Raw genomic sequence first — 16,597 nt, 5'->3', positions numbered from 1 at the left:
CTTCTATATGGTACGGGTTTTTCATATTGTTGAAGGCCGTACGATTGCCTTTCACTGCTTATTTTTGTATTATATACCCGTTTAAACTCGTGTCGTCCTGAACATGCATGAAATATTTGCCACTGGATGTTTAAAATAAGCAACCAACATTTAATCAATTTAAACTCGTGTAAAATTAGGATAAAACCCATTTGGTATTTTTTTTTTTTAGGGGGAAAGGGGGTGGGAAGGGTACAGGAGGATTTTGAATATGAATATGCTGGCCTGGTAAGAACTGGAAAAAAAAAGTATGCATAGCGACAGATAAAAATTAATATCAAATCCGAAAAAAATCTCCTACCATCCCCCTCCCCAATATCCATGGTCGTTCCCTTACTGTTATTTTCATGCTAGTTCTATAATATAAAGTATTATAAACCCATCATTTTCTTTTTTTGTTTGTTTTGCAAATCCGATGGAAATGTAAAAAATAGACAAGACGTTTGTGATTATATTTTATAGAACTACTGCTCAGCAGACGTTTTAACTTGTGTCATAGAAAAATTACAGTGTTGCAAGCAAATTAAATATTTATCTTCACCCATCTTATCGTCCCTACAGGGATGTCCTACAAAGCTATCATACCATGAAAACGTTACCACACATCTCGCATTCTATTATATCAGCATTCATAAATTTTTAATATCATTTATACTAAACAACGCCATGTTTGACATGTGCCTCTGCCGTCCAATCTACCTATATAAAAGGAAGAGGTATAAGAAAGAAGGAGATCTTTCAAATGCAAAAAAAAAAAAAAAAACCCAAAAAACAACAGAAATTTTTTATAATTAATTTTTATAATGAAATTATTATTCATAATTACATCTCTTTTGGGAGAAAAAAAACAGTGGTGTGTTTCACATGTTTTTCCCAACATGAAAATGATGGAAAAGAAAGGGTTCTAATAGTTCATAACCTTTTATGTGCCCATTTGGTGGATCTGTACATGTCTTAGTGGGTACCGTTGTTTGCTTTCGTTGTGGCCTTTCAGGAATTGTTTGTATAGTCAGGTCATTTTTTGTGCATATGCAATTCAACTTATTTATACCCAGATGTACCCTGACTTATTAGGTACTTTTGATGGTAATTAGTTAACGTCTACATTTAAGGAATGACTGTAATATTTTTTCTGTCTATTTGAAATAACATAAAAAATGTGGTGCACACTTTTGAGTTTAAGTGTGCACCACATTTTTTATGTTATTTCAAATAGACAGAAAAAATATTAAAGTCATTCCTTATAATTTAATTCTAAAAAGGAGTAAACCATGATAAAAATGTTGAAAACATCGCGGTCACATGACAAAATTATGTCTATGAGCTGATAGACAAAACACTTTCAGCCAATCAGAGGACGTGTTACATCCAAAATTAAATTATAAAGAGATAACGTCAGGATAACATGCATAAAGTACAGAATAGCTTTTAAAAAACTAAAAATCGATAAATGAGAATTAAAATTCACCCTGTCTGCCATGTGGTTCTGAGCAAAATGATTAGAAACTCTTCAACTAGCTATCAACAGGATAGTGTCATAATGCCACCATCGCACTTCGGCGTGATCAAAAACGCATTTCAGAGTCCTACCATCGCACTTCATCGTGACCATCGCGGTTCAGAGTCCTACATCTATTAGTATGATTATGGTATCCGTCTGTCTGTCTTAAAAAAAATGTTTTTGCTAATTGAAAAGCTTAATGAAATAAGTTAAGACAGTAGGGAAGATTAGTTCTGTAGTGTTTATTACTTAGACTTTTATAACTTTATAAAGTGGCAGCTATTGATAATATTAAGCAGCTGGGCAATATGGCCTTTATTTTGCCCAAAAAGTAGTGAAAATGAAGAGTTACCATACATATTCTTAAATTTATTCTAACTACACTAATGTACATGATGTTCAGAAAATTAAAAAAAAACAACATTTCGCATTTAACGAGTTACAATGGCAACAAGCCATAACGAAGTTGTATATGTGGTATCAAATCTTAATTTTTCTTCTTTTACAACTATTTTTCCCCCAAGAAACATTTTTACTCAAAATGTTAAACAATATTTAAATTATATTCACCCCATTTGATCGCCAAAAAAAGAAAAATCTCATGTTTCTCACAATGAGTTTAAGCATAAAATCGTCTAAAAATTGTTTCGCCTCGTCCCGCTCGCCAGTACGTATTGCCTTATCGGGAATTACGACCCACCCTTTTTGACAAATCCTGGGTCCGCCCCTGATTGCACTAATAATTGTACAAAAATGGAAGAAAACCAGTCCGCAAAAAAGGCACTCAGATTCGATCTTCTTTATCTAAACTTGGATCTTTAAAAAAAATATATATATGTAAGTTTTAATCAAATGTGTATTATCACAGCTGCATGTGTGTACCTTTGAACATGTTACAATATTATGTCAGATTCTCAGCATGTATCGATACAGAATCGTAGATGAATGTCACTCTAAAATGATCCACTGGGGGAACCGGCGAGTAGTGTATTTGCTTGCGTAATAAAACATCATAACTTTACCATTTTGTAAAATGTTCGTCTAGAGAATATATAATAAAAAGTAACCATTTAGTGAAATGTTCCCCTCCAGATCATTAGGGAACATATAATAAAAGTTACCATTTAGTGAAATAATACTGCGAAGAACACAGATTAGTGCACTTCTAGGTAAGCACATATCAAAAATTACCATTTAGTGAATTGTTCCACTACGGAACCTTTAAATGGTTTCCTGGGGAACACATGATAAAAAATATCCTTTAGTAAAATGTTCCTCTGAGGAACATTAAAATGTTCCGCTGGGGAACACATGCATAAAGTAATCATTTTTTGAAATAGTCCCCTTGGGAACAAATACTTAAAGTTACCATTTAGTGAAATAATCCCCTTGGGAACACATGGTAAAAGTTATCATTTTGTGGAAAATTCCCATGGGAACACACAATAAAATTACCATTAAGTGAAACACTACTATGAGGAACACACAGATAATGTGCATCTAGGTAAACACATAACAAAAGATACCATTTGATGAGATGTTCCTCTGGGGAACATTGAAATGTTCGGCTTAGGAACACATGATAAAAGTAATCATTTTGTGAAAAGTTTTGTTGGGGAACACATAATAACATTTACCAATTAGTGAAATGTTCCCCTGGAGAACATTTAAATGTTCCCTTTAGTAACACATGATAAAGTTATCATTTAGTGAAATATTCTCCTTGGGAACACATAATATAATTTACCATTTATTTCAATGTTCCCCTGGACAACATTGAAATGTTTCCCCTAGGAACACATGATAAAAGTTACCATTTATCGAAATAATACTTTGGGGAACACACAGATTAATGTGCATCTAGGTAAACACATATCAATAGGTACCATTTAGTGAAATGTTCCTCTGGGGAACACATGACAAAAATATCTTTAAGTGAAATATTTCTCTGGGAAACAGTTAAATGTTCCGATTATCATTTTGTGAAATATTCCCCTGGGGACACCTAATAAATCTTACCATTTAGTGAAATAATCTACTAGGGAACACACAGATTAATGTGTCTCCTCTGAGAAACACATATCAAGTTAGGCCAATGATAAAAATATGTTTGTTTGCCCATCTCCGACCCATCATTTTAGATGTGGGTAGGTAGGTATAAATTGAAAATAATTTTAATTACTTTGCCATCCTCAAAAAGAATATTAATAGTATAAAATTAAATATTTAAATTTAAATTATAAAAAGATGAAGAAAAAAATATTGTTTATGCTTGTTAATTCTTTTATGTTGTCTGGTTTCATAGTTATTGAGACCTGGTTATTGATTTATTTATAAACACTGTTTACATCTGATAATGCATCTATTAAAGTGGCAAATGCAATGCGAGGGATCAACGTACCGATAACACCTCTGTTTCTGTGTTTAAATGTTGACATACTTAAAATAATTACGCAGATTTTATCGTGTTCATTGTACACATCTAAGTGTTACGTTTGTTTATTTTCAAATACAATTGATGAAATCGACTTCCTTGCAATTAAAATCACGATTGATATAGTTAAAAAAAAAAAAGGAAAATGCCTCAATTGATTAACTCGAGATCTATCCTATATTTCTCTAATAATGTAAATTATGAAAGCAATAAGTTTGCATTGACCATAGTACCGTTTTATTTGTTGTGAAAAATATATAATATAAAGAATATTTTTGTAAATGTTTATAATACACGAAAAGGCATAATGTTTATAAATAAAGGAAAAGGGTGGGGTAGTTGATGTCTCAGCTGGTCACTGCTATCATAAATAGATTGACACTGGGCACTCACTTCACCGAGTTACGAGTATTACAGTAGACTAATAAAATTGTGTTGTATTGTATTGTAAAAAAAAGCAAATCGACAAACTTCATTTAAATTGGAAAACAATTTTTTCCATTAAATTTTTTTTAGTTTATCATGTTTATTACACAAAGTAGATATAAGAAGATGTGGTATAAGTACCAATGAAACAACTCTCCATCCAAGTCACAATTTGTAAAAGTAAACCATTATAAAGAACTAGCATTTTTTTTAAGTATAATTTGATTTTCTTTTACAAGTCTGCTGATATAATTTTTTATACTTGCATATTACTTTCAATGTTTGTATGAAGTTTTAGATTTTTACAGATTTGCAGTAAAATTTGTACCCTAATTGCAATTGAATTTTTAATATTACTTTTAATATTTTAGATCTAACAAAAAAGCCTAAAAAAAACCTTGTGTCAAACTTTTTATAAACGAGATTTTTGACACCAACATTAATGACGGTTTAAATCAATGTTTAATCTTAAGAACATCTGATGGGTGACGAGTTTCATGTTGTAATATATTCCGTTTTATTTCAAGAAAAAATTACCCGTCAGCACAGAGATAATAAATTCCATTTGTCTCCCTTTTGTTTGAAAGTCGAGTTTAAAAACATAGTTAGCTCCCATCGCTAATTCAGCTTATAGGGGTAGATTCAGTAAAAAATCTCCCATTGACTTTTAATGCAAATCTATGTCTTGAATTAAATTTATACCTGGTTTACCTTTAGAAATCAGACGCTTTCATATACCATTCATTAAAGTACAAATGGAGCCCCATCTTTTGTAACAATAAAATCATAGGGTCATGCGCATTTTTGGGCATTCACATGGCCTTGTTTACAAACACTGTAGATTTGCATTTAATTCCTATCCTAACCCCCATTACTTTTCAACTCCGTAGTAAAAAAAAATAAGTGCATTCAGCATTCTGTTTTTTTAATTTTTATTAACTCAAAAAATATTTATTACAAACATTATCTACCAATCAGAAGAGCACAAGACTTCCGTGTTATACAGAAAGCTCTCCGCCAAATGGGCGGTATCTGATGACGTATATTAATTTATTGAATTTACCCCTAGGTACAAGTCAAAGGGAAACAAACTATAATTCTTCAAAAATTTCTATAAAAAATACGGAATTCCATATTATGGAGTTCGCTAAGTGCCCCGACTGTTACATGCATACTGATTAAAATCAAAACCGCGTCACATATATAGTCCTAGATATAAACTATTTCATTAACTAAAGATGAACTTAACCGGTCTTTGGTTGATATTAAATAGAATAGTGCAAAAATTATTGGTTGAAAACAAAAAATCTCTTTGCCTTATTCTGAAACATGGTAATATCCAATATGATTTATACAAATGTCATTTTCAGAAAAAAGTCATATGAGTAGCATTTTCACTATATACTATAGTATTGGACGTTGACCATCTTCTAAAATATATGCGTTTCACATGGAAAGCTCCTTTATTTTTTTTTTTATAAAAGTATGCTTTTAAATTTCTATTTATTCATGTTTCTTAAATTGTCTACCTCTTTTGGTTTGTCACCAGCAGAATAAAGCCACGTGTTAGTGGTCAGATACTAAAAAATATCAATGAAGTGCCATGTAACATATTAGTAACAACATAATAACATTAATGGTATCAATTTTACTGCACTTTATGTTCAAGCACCAACTATTTGAAAGATCAAAACCTAATGCAAACATTGAAGAGCTGATGAAAACCAAATAGGAACATAAGTAAAGCCAAACTCTTACAAGAAAACAGAGCTATGGACCAGGAGATACAGTCCTTGCTTTTAAATGCTTTCCCAATTCTATTACCGGAATTTTTAAAACAATATCCCTATTTTCATACCAGTACCAAAGTACTGGTTACTGGATTGGTGACACCCTCCGGGAATAACAGTCCACCAACAAAGAATTAAATTGCAAACCTTAAATGTTCGAAATAAGGGACAAGCCATTTACCCAAATTTGTTTTAATCCTGGATTAATTAAGTTAAAAATAGTTTTTGAAGTACGAAACAATTGTTATCTTTATCAGCAAAATGCAAAAAGACCATAAAAAAACAAGAACTAATCTTGCGCAATAAGTCTTGTAAAAATGAAAAGTTTTAATGAATTTTTCTGTTAAAATAACAAAGAATGCAATTATTTTAATGTCTCATTCTTGAAGATGTTACTACATATATTTGCGCGATTAATTAATTCAGTTTCTTTTCTTGAATTTTAACCTATAGATATTGATTATTTGGTTGACAAGCCTAGATACTACATTACTGCTGGTCCGTGTTCCACTATAGGTACACTCAGTCGTTTACACAATGTACAAAAAGGATTTATGACTTTTTACCGTAATTTATTCTGACTTTGTCTGCAAAAAGGAAGTTATCTGAGTTATGATTCAAATCGATAGCCCTAGTTCAGAACTGACAACTGAATGTTGAAAATCGCTTAACCTTGCATTGCACGACAAATAACAGCCTATCAGAAGAAATTTATCTTTTAAATGTTATTTTTCATCTTAGAACCTTAAACATTAAACATTAAAATCGCCTGTATATCATGACACAGTTACCGAAAAACAAACTTAATTTCTTTTTGTAAGTAAACCCCTGATTCCAAGCTTTCTAACAAACGACATCTTATCTTATCTTTCAAATTCTGGATGATACAAAAGTTGATTTGAAAGAAGCATTATGAATGATGTAGATAAGTTGCTTTTATGAGAAAAAATTTCAAAATCGCAATAACACCCGAATCACCTTGCACACTTCGTATGCACATTTTCAATTAGTATTCCGTTACCTTTATAGCGTAATATATATCTAGACAGCTTCCTTTGTAGTGTAATATCTCTGTGAATCGTGTTTGTTTGTAATTCACATATATATTGGACTATAAAATCGGTTTTAGTTAAATCTGCTATATATTCCATTGTTTGTGTTGTTTTATAAAAAGGGGGACACAAGTTTTCAATATGCTATTGCTCTTGTACCGATTGACCTATTTACATTAAAAACAACTTCATATACTATCGTATTCATGCTGACATTTGTGCATCAAGACTATTTTTTTATTATAGTTTCAACATTCTTTTGGGTTTAGATTATCAATACTGAATTTCATCATTTTTTCATTTAATCATGGACCGGGTGTTAAATTTACAGTTCTTATTTCTCCTTTGTTCTTTATGGCATATTAACAAAACTTTACCAGAATTATCTATATATGTTGTCATATAGCATAGCTAAATATTAAATATACATTTTTTGTCGATAATTTCCGTGATAAAGATATTTATTTTTATTTTCTTACATGTTGGAAACGGGGGTATACATCACTAATCTGTGGCAACCGGGCATAAATATAACAAGCTGAATTTGTGGAACGTTCCCAGAGCATGATTTTATAGAAAACTTTTTTTTAAATCCCTATTTTGACCTTTGACCATAGTTTTCAAAAATCTGCACCACTTTGGCACTCTACAACATGCCTTAATCAAAGGGTATTATATCCGTGATGTATTTCGCTCTATTAAATTTGTTAATTTACCTTACTTGGCACCGTACTATATAGATCATGGCTACCGTATCTCTGGAGGAAGAACATTTTTTGCGTCATTCCATGCTGCCTACAGGGGTTGCACCAAGAGATAAATTCAGAAAAGCACGTTGGACGTACGGAATGTATATAGTTTTTTTTTTATTTCGTTTAAACTATTTTTCTCTATTTTGTAATTCACTAAATTCTTGAAGTACAAATATAGCACCTGGTATTCTTTTTGTTTATGCATTGTTGCTCACGGTCATTGGCCTTAAATATCCGGTTATAGTTTATCATTTATTTTATATCGTACCCATTACGCCGGAAAGTAATCCTCAAAAAGTTAATGGTTTCCGTACCTAGAAAAGACTCCTGACTGTCGATCAATTGTTTGTTACATTTTTGTACATCTAGTTTCCGTTTCATCATATACATTGTATAAGTGATCAATCAAGAACTAATACATTTTGTAAATGTTTATTATTCTTTTGAAATAGGAGAAGATACAAAATGTTTATTATACATTTCACAAATTGAAAGCATTAAGATAAGGTAAGTTTTATGTTAAGAGATGTTTTGATTATTTTTCTTGATATTTTGATGCAATGACAAATCCAATATGCACGTTCAAAATGTGAAAAGACAGATGTACCTCTATTGCGTTTTTTTCTAAGGAAATTTAGAAACCAAAATATAAGCAGGTGTGGATTCAACATACAACTAGATAGGAGTTTGTAAAAAAAACAATATGGTAAATACAACACATTAGAGAACAAACTTCACGGAAGGGAAACGCATCGGTAAAGCCCCTTTCAATATGTGATCTAATTTTATGTACTAAAACTGAAAACATAAGCATACATTAATATAAAAATAAATTGATGTTTGATGATTGCCAAAGAAACAATCATGATAACTATGCACATTATGACAAAGCTGTAAATAATTACAGGTCACTGAGTGTATGACCTACAACAATGAGCAAAACCCATTCCGTTAAGTAAGCTATTAATGGTCCCGGTATGACAAATTGTGAACCAATTCCAAACAGAAATCATGTTGAAATGCTATTATCGTCACGAAGTTCAGAGGGTCCGTGTTAATTCTTGGCGACATTTGATACTAGAAATGAATAAAAACTTCGCGATAAAAAAATTAACACAGTCAATAAAGACCTCTGAGAAACCTATTTAATAGATTAAACGCAATAATAAATGACTTGCAATGAGTCCAACAAATTAGTACATATGTTTTGGGTCGGAAATGATGTCAACTGCAGTGTCCGGATAGACGTGTATGAATGCATCGTCACTTATTTCCGACTTCCGTTTAAATTAAATTTTATCGAATCAATGTTAACAAATATATAAGCTTGTAAGGTTTACAGAAAACATTTAACAAATAACGGTAAAATTAATTAAGAATAGATTTATTTGTACAGTTTCGTGAACAAGTTAAATGCATACAAATCAAAAAATCAAAACCGCGTCACATATTAACGAGAATCCATAGTCCTAGATATAACCTATTTCCTTAAGATGAACCTAACCGGTCTATCGTTGATATTAAAGGGAAAATTCGTGATTTTTTTACTTATAGTTTAAATAGGTTCATTATAACATAAAATACATATTCACACAGTTTTATCGCTATATGTGCAGTAATAAAGAAGATAATCAATATCTAAAAAAAAAAATATTGACTACTTCCTGTAGTACGTGACGTTAACTCATGGTATTGCATGTCGGGATTTACAGTCTTGGTCTTTAAACATATTTTAGCGTAATCATAAGCGCGCCGATGACTAATTTTGATAGCTAAGTACCATCCGACAGTAAGAAAATAAAAGGAACAGACATGCAACTTTTTACATTCATGAGATAAAATTTTCTATGTTTATCGTATATATTTCGATTTTTGACATGTTGACAGCGCAAACAGTAAATCCTTTATTTTTTTTTAAAGGAGTAGGAGCATTAAGGCCCTGTTTTGGCCCAAGAAAATAAATTTTTTAAGAACTATTCCAAATTTGCACATAATGTTTGGAAATGCATAAACACAAAAAATATAATTGAATTATACAAAATTTTTGATGTTATGACGTCACAATTACGTCATAATATGCACCAATTCAAATAAAACATAGAAAACTGCTAGGTTTGTGCAGTTTTCCGTCATTATTTCCTTCGAGGAAACATCATGCGCATACATAACTCGAATAATTCAATCCCTCTCCCGTGTCCGATTTACTTCCACGCGAGGGCTTGAACTCTTAATGATCATTGGTCGCGTCGCTGGCTCTCTGTGAGAGAGAGCCAATCGGCGACGATCAGATTGTGAGTCTGCGCAAATCTATGAAAACAGTTTCCGCCCGCAATATATAAACAATCAAAATGGATGTCGTTAATGCTTTGAAAACAATAGAGATGAAATATCCCTTTAATTTTAAAGAAAAACAGCTTGAGTCGGTAAAATACATCATGGAGGGTAAAGATACATTCGTTGTCCTACCAACAGGATATGGGAAAAGCAAAATATACTCCCATTTACCCGAGATTCATGGACTTGTGAGAGATACTCCTGGTACAGTGCTTGTTATTTCGCCGCTTCAGTCTTTGATGAAAGATCAGGTTTCTAAGCTCAATAAGATGGGAATTTCAGCAACTTTAGTTGGAGAATGCCAAAGTGACAAGAACATTGCTGATATGATACGAGAGGGTATATATCAGTTGGTATTTTCTTCTCCAGAAGCTGCCTTGACACCAGGGTTTTGGAGACGTTGCTTTACCACTGGAATATTTCACGACAACCTCTTTGCTGTTGTTGTTGATGAGGCTCACTGCATCATAGAATGGTAAGTTATCACGGTATTGATTAAAATGATACTATTAGTGTGTCTATACTATACAACATTGTCAGCTGATCTAAGCTTTGATTAAGATCATGCATGAAAAAATAATATGTGGAAGAAGTATGATTGCCTATGAGACAACTCTCCACAAGAGACTGGATGGCCTTTTGCAAATGAACAAAACCTGTACCACACAGTCTGTAAAAATTTCAAACGATACATGTTATGTTGTATGTATATATTTATAACATATACTTTTAATCATTTGTTTTTTTGCTACAATGTAACAATAAAACAATTTAATAATGTGTAGGATTTAATAATGTCCCCCATGAAATAATGTCCATCGAACATTATTTCATAGTAAGCACTGTTTAACATTGTATTATGAGTATCTATATTTGCATAACAAATATTTATGGTTTTTGTATATATTTTTTCAGGGGTGATGATTTCAGACCAGAATATGGGAACCTTGCACACCTCCGTTCCATTGTTCCTGACAAAACAGTTTTTATAGCAATGACCGCCACTGCAACCAAAGAAATGAGAAGAAGGATTATTAAACACCTTGATATGTGCCAATCAGAGACACAAACCGTATGTATGTTGCCTGAAAGGAAAAATCTTACGTATGTGATCAAGAAATCAAGAAAACAAACAGATGAACTTCACTGGATCCTTGCAGACATACTAGAAAACAAGGAAAATGCAAAGAAGACAATCATTTATTGTAGAAATATAGCGGCATGTGCAAATTTGTATGAACATTTTTACATTAACATTGATGATACTCTGAATTTTGATAGTAGACTAATTGCCATGTTTCATCGCTCCACAACAGAAGAAAATAAGGAGCAAGTGCTGTCTGAATTCCCAAAACAGGACAGTAAGTTACGTCTTGTATTTGCCACTGTGGCTTTTGGTATGGGGGTCGACATACCGGATGTTGAACAAATTGTACACTGGGGTGCCCCTCGTAGTTTGGAGCAATATTCGCAGGAAAGCGGTCGTGGTGGAAGAGACGGCAGACAATGTGTCTGTGTGTTGTACTTTTCGGGTATAGACATTGCTAAGGACAGATCAACTGATGCTATGAGAGAGTTCTGTCGCACTTCAGGATGTATTCGTAAAGTTCTAAATGTCCATTTCAGTTTGGGAACATTAAGCGAGGCATCAAACTTTGAAAAAGGTCTGTGTTTTTGCTGCTCTTTGTGTTCAGAGCAGTGCAATTGTAACAATTGTTTCATACCGAGGTGTAATGTTGACTTTGCAAATGTAAGCGAATCTGTTGTGTGTGATGAACTGGCTGTAAGGTATCTCACTAGTAAGCAAATGCAATTATTAAAACTTAATTTGCAAGACTACCAAAGTGTTATATGTGAAGACAATCCAAGCAACATCCATGACTTTGATTGCCAGTTAATAGAGGAAATAGTTCGTCATTCTGATACCATTATGTGTATTGAAGATGTGATAGAATTGGGGCTTTCTAAACATGACTATGCTGAAGACATACTGTTGTTGATAGAAGAAATAGAAAACCTATAACATGTTTAAAACTATTGCAATTTTTGTGCAGTTACATTTGTAAATACACATGTAAATTTAAACAATGATTTAACAAAAATTTAAATAAATTAATATTTTAACAGTACATGTGTATATACATGCTTATGTATTACAGTCAACAATGACTCTTTTAGGATCAAGTTAATCAACACATTTAACTAAATAAAAATAAAGGTTAATCATGTTATTTAGTTAATGTTTAATAGTCGCTTTTCAAATCACTAACAGACTTTCTGAAGCAATTAATTATCTTTTTCCCCTATAAAATTTATCTTCAAAGTTTTCTAGGAATGACAGTAGCAAATTTTTTTTATGTAAATTTTGTTTGTTTCATATGTGTATTATAAAGTGTTTTATTTTACTGGCTAGAGTACGAAAAAAATTTGACAAAAACCATTGATATTGTAATGAACAATGATTTCTGACATTAAATTGTATATTATTGTAATCCTAAATTTATTGTCTATAAATTCAAACGTGTGTTATAATAAACTGTATGTAGTTTCCTTAAATCTATTCTTTGTTACATGTATATATTTAATTATATATACAAATAAGGAGATGTGGTATGATTTCAACTGAGACAATTATCTAACAGAGTTCATACATATTTGATGTTCTGATCGACCTTTGAATAATCTTGGATCTTCAGTCATGAAATTCTCTGAACCAAAGTACATTTCATACTTTCACTTAAGATGAATATGTCAATGAGACAAAAAAACTAACAACGAAAATAGACACCTAATATTTACTACATAGACCTCTATTATATTCATGTGTCCTTTCTAAATATCAAGAATTAAAGCATCCTGTACCTTTAAAAGTTGAAATTATTTAGCGAGAACCAAAATATATGCTGTCAACAACAAATATACATGTACAACCAGTAGCAGTCTGAAGCACCACCCTATCCTCCACCAATAAAAACAGGAGTCTCCTAAAAATACACAGAAGATACCAAGGGGAAGATAAAAATTTGTTTGTCAACACCATTAATAAAATGGAAAGAAACCGATAAGACAAACATGTCAACCAAAAAAATAAAAAGAAATTAAATTGGAACAACAAGAAATCCCTACAATTTTTTAGGGTGCTCTAACATATCTTGTAAACTACATGTACATGTATGCATATAAATTGTTGCATCAACATACCAAAGCATTCTATAGTTGGGATTGTCACTTCGTTAGCATCAATGGAGGGTAAATCACCATTTGACTCTTTGCCTTTGAGAGGGGTATCTGTGACAAGAAGTGCAACTGAGTAGCAATGGTCACTAGAGGTCACAGTACTAGTGTTGTCTATAGTAGAATAGCAATGGTCTCCTACAAAAGAAAAGGCATGTTCACATGTTCTGGAATTTTAAAGTAAAAGATCCTAAGTTTCAGATTCTGATGATATTAAACAGTACATATACTGATATACTAAACTATACATATGATTGTGTACATCATGTACATATTTATATACATTTTGTACAGTGTATGCTATAAAACAAAATAAAGAAATAAAAGAAATTGAAATCAAACAAATATTTGCAAATGGCATGATATGTAATTACATCATTTGTTTCTTAAATTTTGATGATAATTACATGAATTATAAACTAATAAAAAAAATTAAACCATAGAATCATCCTCCCTTGTCCATGTATTAACTAATCATGCTAATCATTATTTGGATTTGATGTCACACAATTTTTTTTTCTTCTGAAAAGCATACATGTATTTGACACACCTAATTTAAATATTTCACTGAAATGCAAATATTTAACCATGATAGCTATTATTTAAGTTATCAAATTCCTAAATCAATCACATGTTACTCAATATACCTAAACTACTATCTTCTGTGACTGTGTTAAGCTGATATTGGTTAGACATCTCTTTTGACCACTTCTTGACAGGCATATCAAAGTTTTCACATATTTGATCTACTAAGCCTAATGTTGCCTTGTAGGAGTTGCATATCCCTGCTCTGTTAAATGTACTGTAAACCTAAAAATCAGACATAATATGTTGTATTAATTTGTATATCTGAGTTAAATTTTACAATTCTATAAAATGTTTCAGCATACTGAGTACATGTTGTTAAAACTTGGTATAGCATGATCAATTTGGTGGGGGGGTCCAGGTTTTTTCCAAACAATATTAAATACATGCTTTTGAATAGGGACTTAAGCATACATATATGGATATGGTTTGAATCCACCCTCCCCTTCTACTATGTAGACATAGTTACATTGACAACATGATATTTGATTACAGCATATATATATAACCTAGGGCTATGACATGCTTTTAATGCATACTAATGTATATGTATAGTGTATGGAACACAAATTTATCTAACTTCATAGTTACATTGACAACATGATATTTGATTACAGCATATATATATATAACCTAGGGCTATGACATGCTTTTAATGCATACAGTGTATGGAACACAAATTTATCTATCTTCACTTTTTTTTAAAGGGATGTGCATTATCACCTACTTTAATTTACTCTTAACTTGTGCATGCAGTTACATGTACTCCTGTGAGTGAATGCTAAATACCTTAAACACAATACATGTACATGAACCTTAGTAGTTAACAACAAGATTTTAAGGTTACCTCTGATATAATAAATGTATATACACATGTCATGTACATGTATACTAAATGTATTTTACTTACCCTTGTTCTCACATGTCCTCTGTACATCATGACACTATTAATTGCTTGTAAGGTGTTCATCTGCCTGTTTCTACTGAAAAGTAGTACACCCATACTGGTCACCATTCTTGGGGTCTTCACTAATTTGTCCTTTTTACTATTTTCAATAATAGCACTTAAAATGTCCATTGTTATTGGGCATGTACTCTCTAACTGGCTTATTGCTGACCTCCATGTGAACTTTGAAATGTTGGAAACTTTGAATACTGAACTTTTCAATCTACATAATTTTTGTGCTTCATCGTCAAGTGCCTTTTTCACAGTAGTTGCCAAATCCTTCTTTACCTCATCTATTTGAAGCAGGTGATTTAATGCTGTTTTGTACTGTTTCATCACAATGGCTCTGCAAGCAAGTTTACCAGGGCCTTGCAAAAGTGAGTTTCGCCGACTACTCCTAAAACCTATTTGAACCTGCAAAAACAAAAAAGACCTCTAGATAAGAATTTCAGAAGTACATGTATATAAAATGGATTAAGTCTCTATATACATCATTGTACATGTATCGTATCTTTTAACATTTGAAAAATTTGCATTTTTATAAAATCAAGGGTTTGTGTACATGTATGAGGGTCTGGGTGTGGTTTACAGAATAATAAAATAATGGACAAAATATATGAGATAAGAAGAGATTAAATGGTCTAAAAATTATAAAGATAAAGGAAGGGGTCACCCATATCCAGATCATCAAATATATACAATAACTATTGTTTGGAAGTTACATGTACATACATGTATATGTTATAGATGATTTTGAATGTACATTTTGTTATTATACATGTACATGTACCAAAATAAGAATTCAAAAGAAAAGATATACTTTCATTGTACTTTACATAATCTTTAAAATATAAATACACATAGTATTAATGCAAGTGTATACTATAATAAAATATTAATGAGTTTGTATTTAAATGAGCAGTATATATATAAAAAATGAAGGGTACATGTATATACGTGTACAATTTTTCATACAGTGAGTATATCCATATACATGTACATTTATTTTTATAGAACTATTCATGACTGTCTACATCATCATTTTTAATATAGAACATTTAAGTAAAGTTTGTGTCTCTAGTTACCTTCACTTTTGGACCAGGCGATTGTAGCTTGGAAGTTTCTGTTAGCTTTCTGCAAGATGATGGAGTCTGTGATGACTTTGGAGTTTGTGCCTGTGGTGGTTTTGGTGTTTGGAATTTCAACTGTCGTCTTCTGGACCCCTTACTTGGTGTCGAAAATCTGTTTCTCTTTCCCCTGGGGGTGCACTCTGATTTAGACGGTGTGAGTGCATGTAATGCCCTCTTCTTTGTCGTGGTTGGGCATTTTTCTGTCGTTGATGGGCATTTTTCTGTAATGGTGTGGATGGCAGGATATTCATCTTTATCTTGGTCAACAACAGTTTGTAAGTTATTAGCGAATTCGATGAATTGTGGTGAAGCACTTTTCTTAATATTGTTCAATAAGTTGTTCAACTTAGTTTCACACGTCAATACGGCCTTTA

At 31.8% G+C, this 16,597-nt stretch overlaps 1 long non-coding RNA gene across 1 annotated transcript; it reads right to left on the bottom strand.

Annotated features, from left to right (window-relative positions):
- Positions 1 to 13,653: 13,653 nt before the first annotated feature.
- Positions 13,654 to 15,208, bottom strand: LOC127723783 (uncharacterized). The gene is made up of 3 exons (XR_007992248.1): positions 15,058 to 15,208; positions 14,210 to 14,372; positions 13,654 to 13,700 (listed from the first exon to the last, which is right to left on the bottom strand). It is a non-coding gene; the product is annotated as an uncharacterized LOC127723783 (long non-coding RNA).
- Between the last annotated feature and the right edge of the window lie 1,389 nt (positions 15,209 to 16,597).

Source organism: Mytilus californianus, unplaced genomic scaffold (genome assembly GCF_021869535.1).
Source record: "Mytilus californianus isolate M0D057914Y unplaced genomic scaffold, xbMytCali1.0.p SCAF_13, whole genome shotgun sequence".
NCBI classification, from domain to species: Eukaryota; Metazoa; Mollusca; class Bivalvia; order Mytilida; family Mytilidae; genus Mytilus; species Mytilus californianus.
Note: the sequence above shows the minus strand (reverse complement) of the source record. Positions and strands in the feature narration are given on the sequence as shown.